We start from the raw sequence: 13521 nt of genomic DNA on the forward strand, positions 1-13521 counted from the left end.
TATTCGTATTTCTCCTGAAAAAAGACAAGTTGTGTTGGTAAAATGCTGGCTCGTACGGCCCTTTCCGAAGCGAAATTGATTTCCAATACAGCAGACTGATGACGTACATTATATGAACAGTAGTCTCCTCCGCAGCCAGTTTGGTTACGTGTAACCAAACTGGCTGTGTAAGGCACTATAAGGGACAACAAAATATAGTTCCCGGGCCATGGAAATTGGTTATTTGCCAATATAATGTCATATGATATGTCATGCTCAAATTTGGCTCGTTTAGTGAAATTGATCTATTATATTTTGTTTTTGTTTGTTAGTCTATGTATTTCTCATCAAGCTGGTAACCATATGAATTGTAATATCACAATATATGATAAAGAAGCGGCCTGATTTTATCCATATGTGTAAAAACCAATAAAATTATAATACTTGATTCAGAGTTTTTTCTTATATTAACATTATACGTTCTGTGCATTGACAGTGTTGACAGTCCATTCTCTCAAATCTGGCAATATTCATATCATGACATCATGGCAGTTTCTAGGTCAATCCTGTCTCGTTCGCAGGAACTCACCGCTTACAGTTGGTTTTTACGGAATATCAATTTTATTGTCCTCATAATATTAACATGATATGATGTTGTCCGAGCAATATAAACGTCCTTTAAAAGATGCCACCCTCAAGATAGTAAGCAGTTTATTGCAAGTAATACGTGGAGCATCGTGGCAGAATACAAAAAGGGGGATGCAAACCTATGACGTGATGAGCGCTACCACTACCACACCCTACTACATACTAACGACGTATTGAGCGCTATACCATTACCACACCCTACTACATACTAATGACGTGATGAGCGCTACCACTACCACGCCCTACTACATACTAAAGACGTGATGAGCGCTATACCACACCCTTACTAAACGACGTAATCGTCATGAGCGCTTTACCACTACCACGCCCTACTACATACTAACGACGTATTGAGCGCTATACCACACCCTTACTAAACGACGTAATCGTCATGAGCGCTTTACCACTACCACGCCCTACTGCAATATTAACGTTTGTCGTGTGATTTAGTAGCATCGTGTCAGCTTACTTTCAAACATCGCTGCTATTGTGCATCATCTCGGGAGGTAAACATTACAAAGGTAAAACTCTTACGATATATTCAGCACTACTTCCTAATTCATTAGTGACCGTTATTTGGAGGATCGATACAGGACGAGTGGCGTCAAAATATGCCATTAACCTAATAATATTAGAACTTTATGGGACATCTTAGTTTAACAGAGATTCTTCTTCGGGAGATCCGAAAAGTTTGTCCACTATTACAAGCTATAAAATTGGTTTTAAACCCATCACCCTTTCATCGTTTGCTTTGAGTCCATATCTGTTTCCGTTGGAGGATCCAAAGGACATGCAGTAATATATCTGGCTTTGCATCGAACCCGGTAAGTACCCTTTCGTTATTAATTCAACGAAAACAACGTTTTGCGTGTTTTGTGTTGGTTTTTATTTTGAAAATCAGAAGTTAGCTCTGTGATGATCGGAGCCTTGAAAGTATATTAACAGGAAACATCACTTTACATAACTACATGTATGTGTACCATTAAGTTTTTGCGGATTTAGACAAAATACAAGCTGAATTTATATTACATTGCTGAGCGAAAAGCGATTAATATTTAGCCAATGTATTTCCGCGATGGCGTGTGAGTGCTTCAAGGTGTAGATTATATAACGTAAGGTTACATTTATTTCATTATTAACTGCATTTCCATTGGCATAGGATGAGGTTATTGACAATATGGCTATACAAAAAATTAGTCAAATACCAATCGCTCGTCGCTCCGAGATGGAGTGCCAATTCAGCTTTAGTAGGATTTATGGCTTCAATGTGTAGATTATATAACGTAACGTTACGTTTATTTCAATATTAACTGTAATTCCATCAGCAGAGGATAAAGTTGTTAAATTGAAGTTTTGAATTGAAGGCTATAAAATAAATTAAAGAATTTATATAAGGTATTTGACAAATGTCAATTGTTTTAAATAATTTTCACAATTACTGCACCATTGGTTTATTTTAACAGAATTTTAGAAAAATTACATTTTAATACGATCGTGGTAAACGAAAGCGATTTCGAGGAAAAATATGGTGGCGACAAGCCGTGTGGGGGATGCCACATCAACTTGGCCTTTTCCCTGCCCCGTCGCATTTTCCCCAGTTCAAGTGGTGCCACCAGTGGTGCCACTAAAATAATTAAGGGCCTTCCTTGAGCTAATAATTATATTTCGGTTTTATTCGAAATGCGTTATTTATTTAGCCAAATGTAATAAAAAAAATTCTTCAATGGCAAGCGACTATAGGATTTACTTAACTTCAAAAATTTCTTCCACCCCCCCATTTGTGCTGCGTATGTGTTTACCGACAAACGAGGACACGCATATGACATTTCACATTTAAACTGTGGACAATTTTGCAAAGGGGGACCGTCCTCGGTTTTGGAGGTCTGCAAAAGACCACAATTGAATGTATAATGCATTTGCGAGATACGCTCTCTATTGTGTATTAAATATACCGTCCGCAGTTGCTAGGTAAACTTGCATCTCAAACACATACACACAAAAAATGGCGAAAAACTTCCACGGTTTGTCGAATTGAATGCGGTTTCAGACGTCCGCGTTTGCATAATCCTAAACTGTGTCCACGTTTGGAGGCGAACACCCGTAGGGGTGAGTGGGTGTGGAGAATGGTGTAAAATATGTGAAGGCATGGAGCGTTTTTCGCTCCCAGAATAAATTTCTGGAACAACTACGCGCAAACAGATTCCATTTTGAAGCTAAAAATTGTCAAATACGACGTTAAACTGGAGCTAACAAAATGAACTAAATGGAACTCTTTGGCAAGGATTTTAGGGATGGCCGAGAAGGGAAAGCAGTTTTGGCACGCCGTTGGAAATTCCCCGACTTTGTGCAACCCCTCATCCACTGAAATTGAATTTCCCTGGAATTTCAATAAAAAGAACAACTTTTGTTACTCAGAAAATTACGTGAAAACAAAAAAATGACGCAGTGACGATAAGCTCTAGCCTACTACAAAATACTGTAGTCCAGAACCTTCATATTGCGGCACCATGATTGTTTCCTTTGGGAGCAACGTGGGTGAGAGGGAAATCTAAAACAACTTTTGGCCCCAAATAGTGCTATTTCCAGATATTTTTGCGACAGGGGTAGGCAAGTGGAGACCCACCGGCGCTACCACTGTTCATATTATCAGACGGGGGTTCTTAGAGGTTGATTTTGTAGGACCGGAGCCTTCACATTACCAGGAAACCTCATTTTCATATTTGATATCGTTACATGTCTGTGTATCATTAGTTTTTGTGCGAATTAAGCATAGCACTTTCACATTACCACGTTCACATTAATACAAGCTCTTAAGCTGACTTTATATCACATTGCTGAGCGACAAGCAATTGATGTTTAGCCAATGAGGTACAGCGTTACTTAGTCAAATACCAATCGCTCGTCGCTCCGCGATGGAGTGTAAATTCAGCTTTAGGATCGGTGGCTTCAATATATTGATTATATAACGTAAGGTTACATTTATTTCAATATCAACCTTAAGTCCATTAGCATTGGATGAGACAATATGGCTATACAAAAAAAATGAAAGAATTTATATAAGCTGTTTGACACATTTTTGTAACAACTATTATTTTATTTAAAAAATATTTAAAAAAAATCTACAATTGCTGCACCATAGCTTTATTTTAACAGAAATGTACGATACATTACATTACGATCGCGTTTAAACTTGGGTTTCTTCCTTGAGCAAATCTTACATATTTGGCTTTATACGAAATACATGTATTAACGTTATTTATGTGCTCGAATCATGAAAAGTTTACAGCCAAGAAACGTTTATCCCATTTTGTAAAAACAAGTATATTTGAAGCTTTTGAGAAATATATCTGACAACGTTGCCAAGGTCGCTGACGACTTTAGCTACAGGATCCATATTACAAAAATGTAATTACGAACATGTAATATTTGCCAATATTTTGCTGAAATCAATGCATATGTTCATTACATTTTATTTGATAGAATATTGGTTTTAAACTTGGTCAAAGTGTTCCTAATGACTTCCAAATAATTTATGCATAATTAAATTGCTGAGGAGAACTTCGCACAGGCCAACCTCAGAAAGAAAATGAAGTATGAAGATCTAATCCAGGAAGGACAAGCAGCAGGATGGGAACTGAAATACTTCCCAGGTAGAGGTGGGATCAAGAGGATTCATAAACAACGCACTTCGCGCCGAACATGCTTCAAGTTCTTTGGCCTCACAAACAAAGAAACCAAAAAAGGCACTGGATACTGTGGCGAGAACAGCATTAAACAGCAACACACACTCTATGGCTTGCACGCAACAACAGACACTTTGGAAACGGGGAATTGGTGAACCGTCCGTATATGACATCACTCGACCTACCTGAAGTTGATTAAATGACCCTACATAGGACCAGGATCCTGCGACCAGCCTAACCTCTGATGGAACTTGCACACATCAAGATGTTCCAGCAGTGCAAGTCCTGCCCTGGAGATCCATGACAAAGGGTTTGCTTGGTATTGGGGGTTGTGGCTTGGCACCTTGGTTTCAACACCTTTTACCGACAGTTCCTGGTCTGAAAGAAGGGAGTAGCAACTCCGTCCCAAGTCGTGGGCAGTTCAACAGAATGTTAGATTGATGGAACAGGATTTATAAAATGTCTACCTGGGCTTGATACAGCAAACAACAACTTGCTTCATCTGTACATGTCCTTAAAAACGTCGATTGCAGATCAAGCCAGGAAGCAGCCACTCCACGGCTATGGAATTTCACCGCTAGCCGCCCTAATTTGCACAATTAATTAGCTAATGATGCAAAATAGCTCATTAATTATGCAAATTAGATGGCGGCTAGACTATACAATACATAAGAACATATTGGGAACACTTTGACAAAGTTGCAAGACAAAAATCTGCACAATAAAAGTATAATGTACATTTATGCATTGGTTTTTAACAAAAATTACATATAAATGAGGTTTTTCTCTGATTTTAGTTCATTAACTATATTGATTATTGAGAAAAAAAACACAAAAGATACAAAGAAAATATAAATGAATGTATAATGGAAACAAAAGGCATATGGATCAGTGTACTTTACCCTACTCAATCAATCTATTTAAAACATACTCAGCGCATTTACTAATTTCTAGAATATACCTCAAATACCACCTTAAACTGGTAAAAAACAAACAGATTAGACCTCACGACTAAAAATAATTGCTTTCTTTTGTATGTGATAATCTATTCTATTTTGTTGTTCTTTATGTTGTTGTTGTTATTTATGTTGTGTAACCACGACTTTATTATACGTAAATAACCTGTCATATTTTTGACGATGTTGGCAAAGTTTTTTGTTTAAACTGTATTTTCAAGAAGAAAAATAAGCTCACTGAATTAGGTCGACCGGAAAATTAGCTTTAGAATTTCACATACACATCAGCGAATGAAAAATTTATAGAATTTACATAGAGATTACTATAGTTTTTCTGGTTTATTAACAAGTGTAAAAGGAGGTATTTTATATTAAATTAATTGCTGTCGTATGACACGTATTTTAAGTCTCGTATAGCTAAATCTGTCGATTCTTTTGTATAATTATCATCATAGAAAAGATAAAACCTTTAGAATTTGACTCTAAATAGTGGAAAGTTACAACTTGTAAACATCCATTAACGCCTTAACGACGTGATCGGCGCTATACCACTACCACACCCGCACTATTAACATACTAACGTCATAAATATTTTATCACTACCACACCCTACTTGCTGACATCTTGTCAGCTTACTTTCAATCATCTCTGCTATCGCGCATAAAAGTTACGAATCTTGCAAACTATTTAGAACTAAGTTCCGAATTCATTCGTGGCAGTTATTTGGAGGATCGTGACAGGACGACTTATTCAGTTTATAAATGTGGAGCAAGTGTTGATTTATCAGCCTTGTGGAATCAAAATATACCATTAACCTAACCCTGGTTTGATAGAGACTCTACCTAAAGTATCCGAAATGTTTCTCCGCGATTAAAAGCTATAAAATTGGTTTTAAACCCCTAAACCTTTCTTCATTTGCTTTCAGTCCTGTCCGTTTCTGTCGGAGGATCCAAAGAACATGCAGTAATACATCTAGCGCTGGATCCAATCCGTTAAGTACCCTTTTACTATTTCATATCGAGATATGGATTCAACGAAAGAAACGTTTGGCGTGTTTTGTATTTGTTTTTATTTTAAAAATCATTTGATGAATTTGAATAAGACAATGTTAATTTACTATGAATATTGTTCTATTAAGGACTCAAACAACGACGTTTACATAGAACTAGCCCCGTTCACAAATCGTGACGCCTTTCGAATAGCGAGCGAAGCGAGCACCGAACGTATATGGTATCAGAGTGCATCACAGAGACTGTGCTCCGTTTGCACAGTATTTTTGTGAGACCTAAATGTAATACAGTAAGCAAAAAAATTAAGGTACCAGCTATGTTCACCCCTGTATATCCTAAACTAAGACAGCCAATAGCTGCATCTTTTAGCTCGAATTTAAGACCTCGTTTGTTGAAATTGTTCTAGAAATCAAAACACGACGATCAAGGAAACAAGGAAGATGGCCATTTAAAAGTTGTAGTTTGCTCCATTTCAAACCTATTTATTTGTGCACAAAGCGTTCGCGAACAAGAGAACTAACGCACGTTAGCACGTTCAAACTAGCACCGTGCTTTCATTGATTAGAACACAAAAGTGCAACTTTTGATTTCGTTTCTTCATTAGATTTTAGATCACCATTTCTTTAATTCTCAACCAATTTCAACAAATAAGGTCTTAAATCAGAGCTAAAGAGTACAGGTATTGGCTTGTTTTAATTTGGACATACTTGTCTTTATTTAGGATATACGGGTGTGAACACAACTGGTACCTTAATTTTTTGGCTTACTGTATGTAAATGCATTTGTGCTGGCAGTGGTGTAGATTTCTTTTTGACATTGAGTAGGGCTGGAGGACGGTGTAAAATATATGAGTTGTTCGCTCCAGAAAAACCTTTCTGGAATAAATTCGCGCAAACATTTGCCATTTGGAAGCGAAAAATTGTCCAATGTGACTATAAACCGGAACATACGGTACATCTATTTGATATATACTGTGCAAATGGAAATGAACTGAAATGGAACTGTGCAAAGGGGTGGGCAATGATTTTGGGGAAGGCCGAAAGGGGAAAGCAGTTTTTGGAACGCTGTTTGGAAATCCCATGACTCATAATTATTGCACACACCCTCATCCACCGACATTGAATTTCTCTAGAATTTCCACTATTCTCCTCAACTATTTAGTACAAAAGGATAAAAACAAAAACTTTTTCTACTCACTAATGACGGGAAATCAGAAACCCCGAAACATAAACATTCCCCTTCGCTATAAAAATGACGCAGTGGGTAAATACATGTTTATACTATAAAACAATTGAGTTCAGAACCTTCATATTCCGTGGCGACACCATGACAGTTTTCGTTTGGAGCAAGGTAGGGGAGAGGGAAGTCTAGAGGTCCAAAAAGGCTGTTTTGTTTATCTTTTTAATATTATTTGTTTCAATCATCTACATCTATTCAATGTTTTCTTTGTTTGTTAATCATTAATTTGATATCACTAAATGTGTTTTTAAATCATATCAAACTGGTCCAAAGAGAGATTGGCCCTACGTATTAAAAGAATTATATGATTATCTACAGGGTGTCCCAGAAAAAAAAATACCGTGCGAATAAATTTGGACGTAAGTCGAGAAATAGATATCAGAATCCAAATATCTAAACATCAGCGTGTAGCCCATCTTATTCTGCATCATATACGTCAATTTTACTGGAATCGGTTGACTGATTGCCAAGAAATGAGTGATTACATAACGCATGCGTCAATTTACTTCATTCCAAGTTTGAGAGAAAGATAATTCAGCACAATGCGCACAATAATGGTTACCTGTCAATGGGCTTCATATTTTGTTCTGTGAAATCCTTTTCATTCTTTTTAAACAATATGTTTCTTGCAAAACATTTAATTAGGTTTTGTTCAAATTTGAGAACCTGCACGATATTGAAATGAAAGCTTGCATGTAAGATGATGCTCGGTACTTGTAAATATATTTTTTCGTTGATGTTGATATAAATGTTACATAGGGAATTATTGCATAAAAGAATTCCAGCTAGCTTAAACAATTTCTCACACACATTGAAGTTTTTTAAATATTTCGTAGAGATTGTAATGCAAAGTTTAAATCTTTTAGAACTTCAACATTAATGTTGCATGGTATCAAAATCGCATGTCACGTAAGCACTTGATCATTGTCATTCTTGGTTCAAATGTTCTTTGGAAAGTTAAACTGTAACATTATTTACACAACCTAAATAATTATAGTTGGAAAGCTCTAATTACAGAAATCAAAGTTTTTTCGGCCAAATTGATATTCATCTTCAGTAAAAGCATGAATAACATAACACCGTCGGATTATAAAAATGATAATGTGAACTAAATTTAACGAGATACACAAACTTTAGGAAGCAGTGAGCGAGTATGAAAAAAGCGCCTGTTGATCAAACTTGGAATGAACTGCATTGATGCGCGTATTATGTAATCGTTAATTTCTTCGCAACCAGTCAACCGAATCAAACAAAATTTTCGTACGTGATGCACATTGAAATAGGCTATGTGCTACATTTTAAATTTTCTGATTCTAACGTCTGCTTCTCGACTTACGTTCAGTTTTATTCACTCGGTAATTTTTTCTGGGACACCCTGTATTCTATTTTGTTGTTATTTATGTTGTTGTTGTTGTTGTTTATATTGTTTCACCACAACTTTATATACGTAAATAGCCTGTCATATTTCTGACAATGTTGGCAAAGCAATGTAAACTTCAATTTCAAGAAGAAAAATAAGCTCACTGAATTAGGTCGACCGGCAAATTAGGTTTAGAATTTCATATACACATCAGCGAATGAAACATTTATAGAGTTTACACAGAGATTACTCTAACTTTTCTGGCTTATTAACAAAGGTAAAAGATGTAATTTTATATTAAATTAATTTCTGTCGTATGGCACGTATTTTAAGACCCGTATAGCTAAATCTGTCGAATCCTTTGTATAATTATCATCATATGAAAGATAAAACCTTTAGAATTTGACTCTAAATAGTGGAAAGCTACAACTTGTAAACATCCATTAACGCCTTACTCATTCTTTAATCATAGTCATGTGATGGAATAAGCGAAAAAGTTCAAAAATAGCTGCCGCGCAGGAGTTTATAGCTGCCATCTGTACAATCATTTTCTTACTAACTTGCAGGTGAAAAATTCGAAACACAGTTGGTTTACTATTTTTGATATTTTTAAACGTTGCAATCAAAACCGTTGATTTTCAGCTTATTAACAATGATACCCCGCTCCTGGTTAGAGCTGGTTAGAGATGATTGTTGACTCCCTGTTCAAACAAACGGGGATCACGGTCCAAAATGACAACGTCATCAATCAGGGGCGTAGCCATTTTTTTGTTCGGGCGGGGGGGATAAAATGTCGGGGGCACAGACGAAAAAATACAGTTGCATCATACAATGCATAGATGTCTTCAATGTATGTATGTCTTCGAGCTTCCAAAAAGGCTTTACTGGGAGGATATGCGCGCTAAAATTATGTATTTTACACCATTTGGCCAATGATCGGGCTGAATTTTGGTAGAAAAAAGGCTCCTTGACCCCTTTTCTTTTCGTTTGCCCTCCTGATTTTCTCTTTCATTTTTGTCAGAGGGGCACTTTCTTCTTTCATTTTTTGTCCGGGGGGGACTCTGCTTGGCTTGAAGTGTGTAGTTGCCGTGATCGCAAAAATTATCTTCTCTGAAACGTCACCGTGATAAAGAATGCTAACGTTAACTTTGGTGCCAGGCGACATGGTGTCTTTGTTGGCTGATTTGGTGTCGTTATACCCACGATTAAGGGGTTTCTCAATTGCCCAGCCATTATATTAGGCTAAAAAAGGTTTGTCTCAAAGCTCCCGCGCGCATTTGTAAAATCACGTGATTTACACAAAAAAAAAGAAGAAATTTAGACTTTTTTTTATTTCAAAAAAATGTGTAAAGTGTTTTTACCAGACCAAGTTTCTGGACCAATTTGTGATTTGTGGTGAACAATATTGATCAGTATGTGTAGGAGCTTGTAGGTTTGCCAAACACTAATACTGAGAAAGAATGATCTACGTTGACAGTCAATAAAAAAATCAGAGAAGGGGAGTTTTTTGACCGTCAGATCTTCTTGAGTGAATTTAATGTTTAGTTAATATGTGCGAATAAATAAGTTGTCACGTTCCGTTGATTTGATTATGATGTGCCATTTTGGACCCTGAACCCCTTAGGTTAGACGGGGAGTCAAAGAAGCAGAACAACCATCCCTAAACATGGATCGGGGCGTTAGAGTTTATTTGCCACTTAATTGACTGGGATCGGGTCATCAAGAAACTTCCTCACCGATTGATCTCGGACGACCCTATGTCACCCACCCAGCTGAAGACCAAAGGCTTTGGTCGCAATGTTGGTAATTCGATGTAGTCAAAAAGTGGGTACGTTTCATAATAATCGTGTGAAAACTAGGATTATGAGGAAAAATTAGTAAAATAGTAAGTCTTACATTATAGCCTTACGGAAATAGCTTAACGTCTTTACGTAATTACTTGTATGTTAGTTAGAGGCCAAAATCCAAAATGGCCGCCGCCACCATTTCGAAAATCTAAGTTTTGAACCAGAGCACCTATAATCATGCACAAAGACACTTTTTCGGATATGTCGAGTACAAGGATTCCGATTCTGACATTAGTTTGACATTACGACATCATTTCCACCCAGAAACCAAGATGGTGGCCGGCACCATCTTGAAAAATTTAGTTTTGAACCAGAGGACCTATAATCGTGTACAAAGCCACTTTTTCCGGTAAGTCGACCTCAAGAAATCCGAATCTGACATTAATTTGACGTTATAACATAATTTTGCCCAGAAATCCAAGATGGCCTTCATTTGGTAAAGCGTAAATGTGATTTTTGAATGAGAGCAGAAGCATAAGTGTGTCATTTCCACCTTATCTGGGGTTTGTGTCCCTTATATGGGGTTAAACAGCCTTATCTTGGGTTTACATCCCTTATCTAGGGATAAGGCGCCTTATCTGTAGTTTAGATGGCCTTATCCTCTGTTTACGTTCCTTACCTGTGGCTAAGATGCCTTAACCGTAGCATATTGCAGTCTAAACAGAGATAAGGCATCTAAACCCCAGATAATGCCCCGTAATCCCAGATAAGGGACGTAGACCCCCGATAAAGCAGTCCAAGCCCCAAATAAGGCGCCTTAACCCTAAATAAGGAACATAAACTCCAGATAAGGCATCTAAACCCCACATAAGGTGCCGTAACTCTAGATAAGGGTCGTTAACCCCAGATAAGGGTCGTAAACATCAGATAAGGCATCTAAACCCAAGATAAGGCGCCTTAACCCCAGATAAGAGACGTAAACTCAGATATGGCAGTCTAAACCCCAGATAAGGCGCCGTAACCACAGATAAGGGACGTACACCTCAGATAAAGCAGTCCCAACACCAAATAAGGCGCCTTAACCCTAAATAAGGAACATAAACCTAAGATAAGAGAAGTAAACCCCAGACCTGGCAGTCTAAACTCCAGATAAGGCGCCTTAACCCCAGATAAGGAACGTAAACCACAGATAATGCATCTAAACCCCAGATAAGGTGCCTTAACTTCAGATGAGGGACGTAAACCTAGGATAACACAGTCTAAACCCCAGATAAGGCATCTAACCCCATATAAGGCGCCTTAACACCAGCTAAGAGACGTAAGCCCAGATAAGGCAGTCTAACCCCAAGATTTAGCCGCCTTCCATCAGATAAGGAGCGTAAACCCCAGATAAGGCATCTAAACCCCAGATAAGGTGCATTATCCATAGATAAGGGACGTAAACCGCAGATAAGGGATGTAAACCGCACATAGAGCAATCTAAACCCCAGATAAGGGACGTAAATCCCACATAAAGCTGAAATGACACACATATGCTTCCATATCCATTACTATTGTATAATTAGACAAAAAAGGGAGTTAATTCATGATCCTAGGTGCTCCCATTCAAAAATTACATTTACGCTTTACCAAATGGGGGCCATCTTGGATTTCTGGGCAAAAATTATGTTATAACGTCAAAAATCGAAATCCTTGTGGTCGACTAATGCAAAAAAGTGTCTGAGTACACGATTTTAGGTACTCTGGTTCAAAACTTATTTTTTCAAGATGGTGCCGGCCACCATCTTGAATTTCTGGGTGAAAATGATGCGGTAATGTCAAACTAATGTCAGAATCGGAATCCTTGTACTCGACATATCCGAAAAAGTGTCTTTGTGCATGATTATAGGTGCTCTGGTTCAAAACTTAAATTTTCAAAATGGTGGCGGCGGCCATTTTGGATTTTGGCCTCTAGCGAAAAATGCCGGGATTTTCGCGAGGGACATGGAGGCTATTTTATTTCTAAATGGTCCATAGAAGTCGAATCAATCGTCAAACCTTACTAGCCAGAGAGTGGTCACCAAATTGAGGTTTTTGACTTAACTATGTGTTCGAGTTTTTTGAAAAGTTTACAGCCAAAACAACAACAACAACAACAACAACAAACAAACATTTACGTTGTTGAAAAGGTATAAATGTTTGTACCAAACTTTTTTCCAAGCCCATTGGAAACTTTACTTAACTTTGAAACTATATTTTAATAAGAAAAACAAGCTCTCTAAATTAGGTCGACCGACAGAATTAGCTATAGAATTTCATATTCAAGTCATTTATAGATTTTACATAGGAATAAATATAACTGGTATATTATATTAGCACGTGCGTAAAGAGGGATTTTATATTAAATTAAGTGCAGTCGCAGAGCACACAGATAGCTAAATCTGTCGATTCTTTTGTCTAATTATTATCATAAGAAAGATAAAGTCTTTAGAATTTGACTCTAAATAGTGGAAAGCTACAACTTATCAACATATACACCTTACATCTTTACTCATAGTCATGTGATGGAACAAGCGAAATAATATAGCTGCCGCGTAGCAGTTTATACTTGTACAGCATTATATAATGTGGTTGTAAGGAACCATAGCTGCCATCTGCGCAATTAGTCTTTACTAACTTGCCTCCTACAGTTTCGTGTATGTGTACGATCAAAGTAACTAACCAACAAATAAACACCCTAAATTCAGCCATAATGCATCAAAGGCGTTTACAAGTAGCAGATAGTACGGGTTTTTTTTCACTGTGTTGTGTGTGGGTGGTTGGTGTGGGGGTGTGTGTGTGGTTGGTGTGGTGGGGGTGTTCGTGCGTTTTGAGTAATAA

This window comes from Amphiura filiformis, chromosome 13, assembly GCF_039555335.1.
Source record: "Amphiura filiformis chromosome 13, Afil_fr2py, whole genome shotgun sequence".
Lineage (NCBI taxonomy): Eukaryota > Metazoa > Echinodermata > Ophiuroidea > Amphilepidida > Amphiuridae > Amphiura > Amphiura filiformis.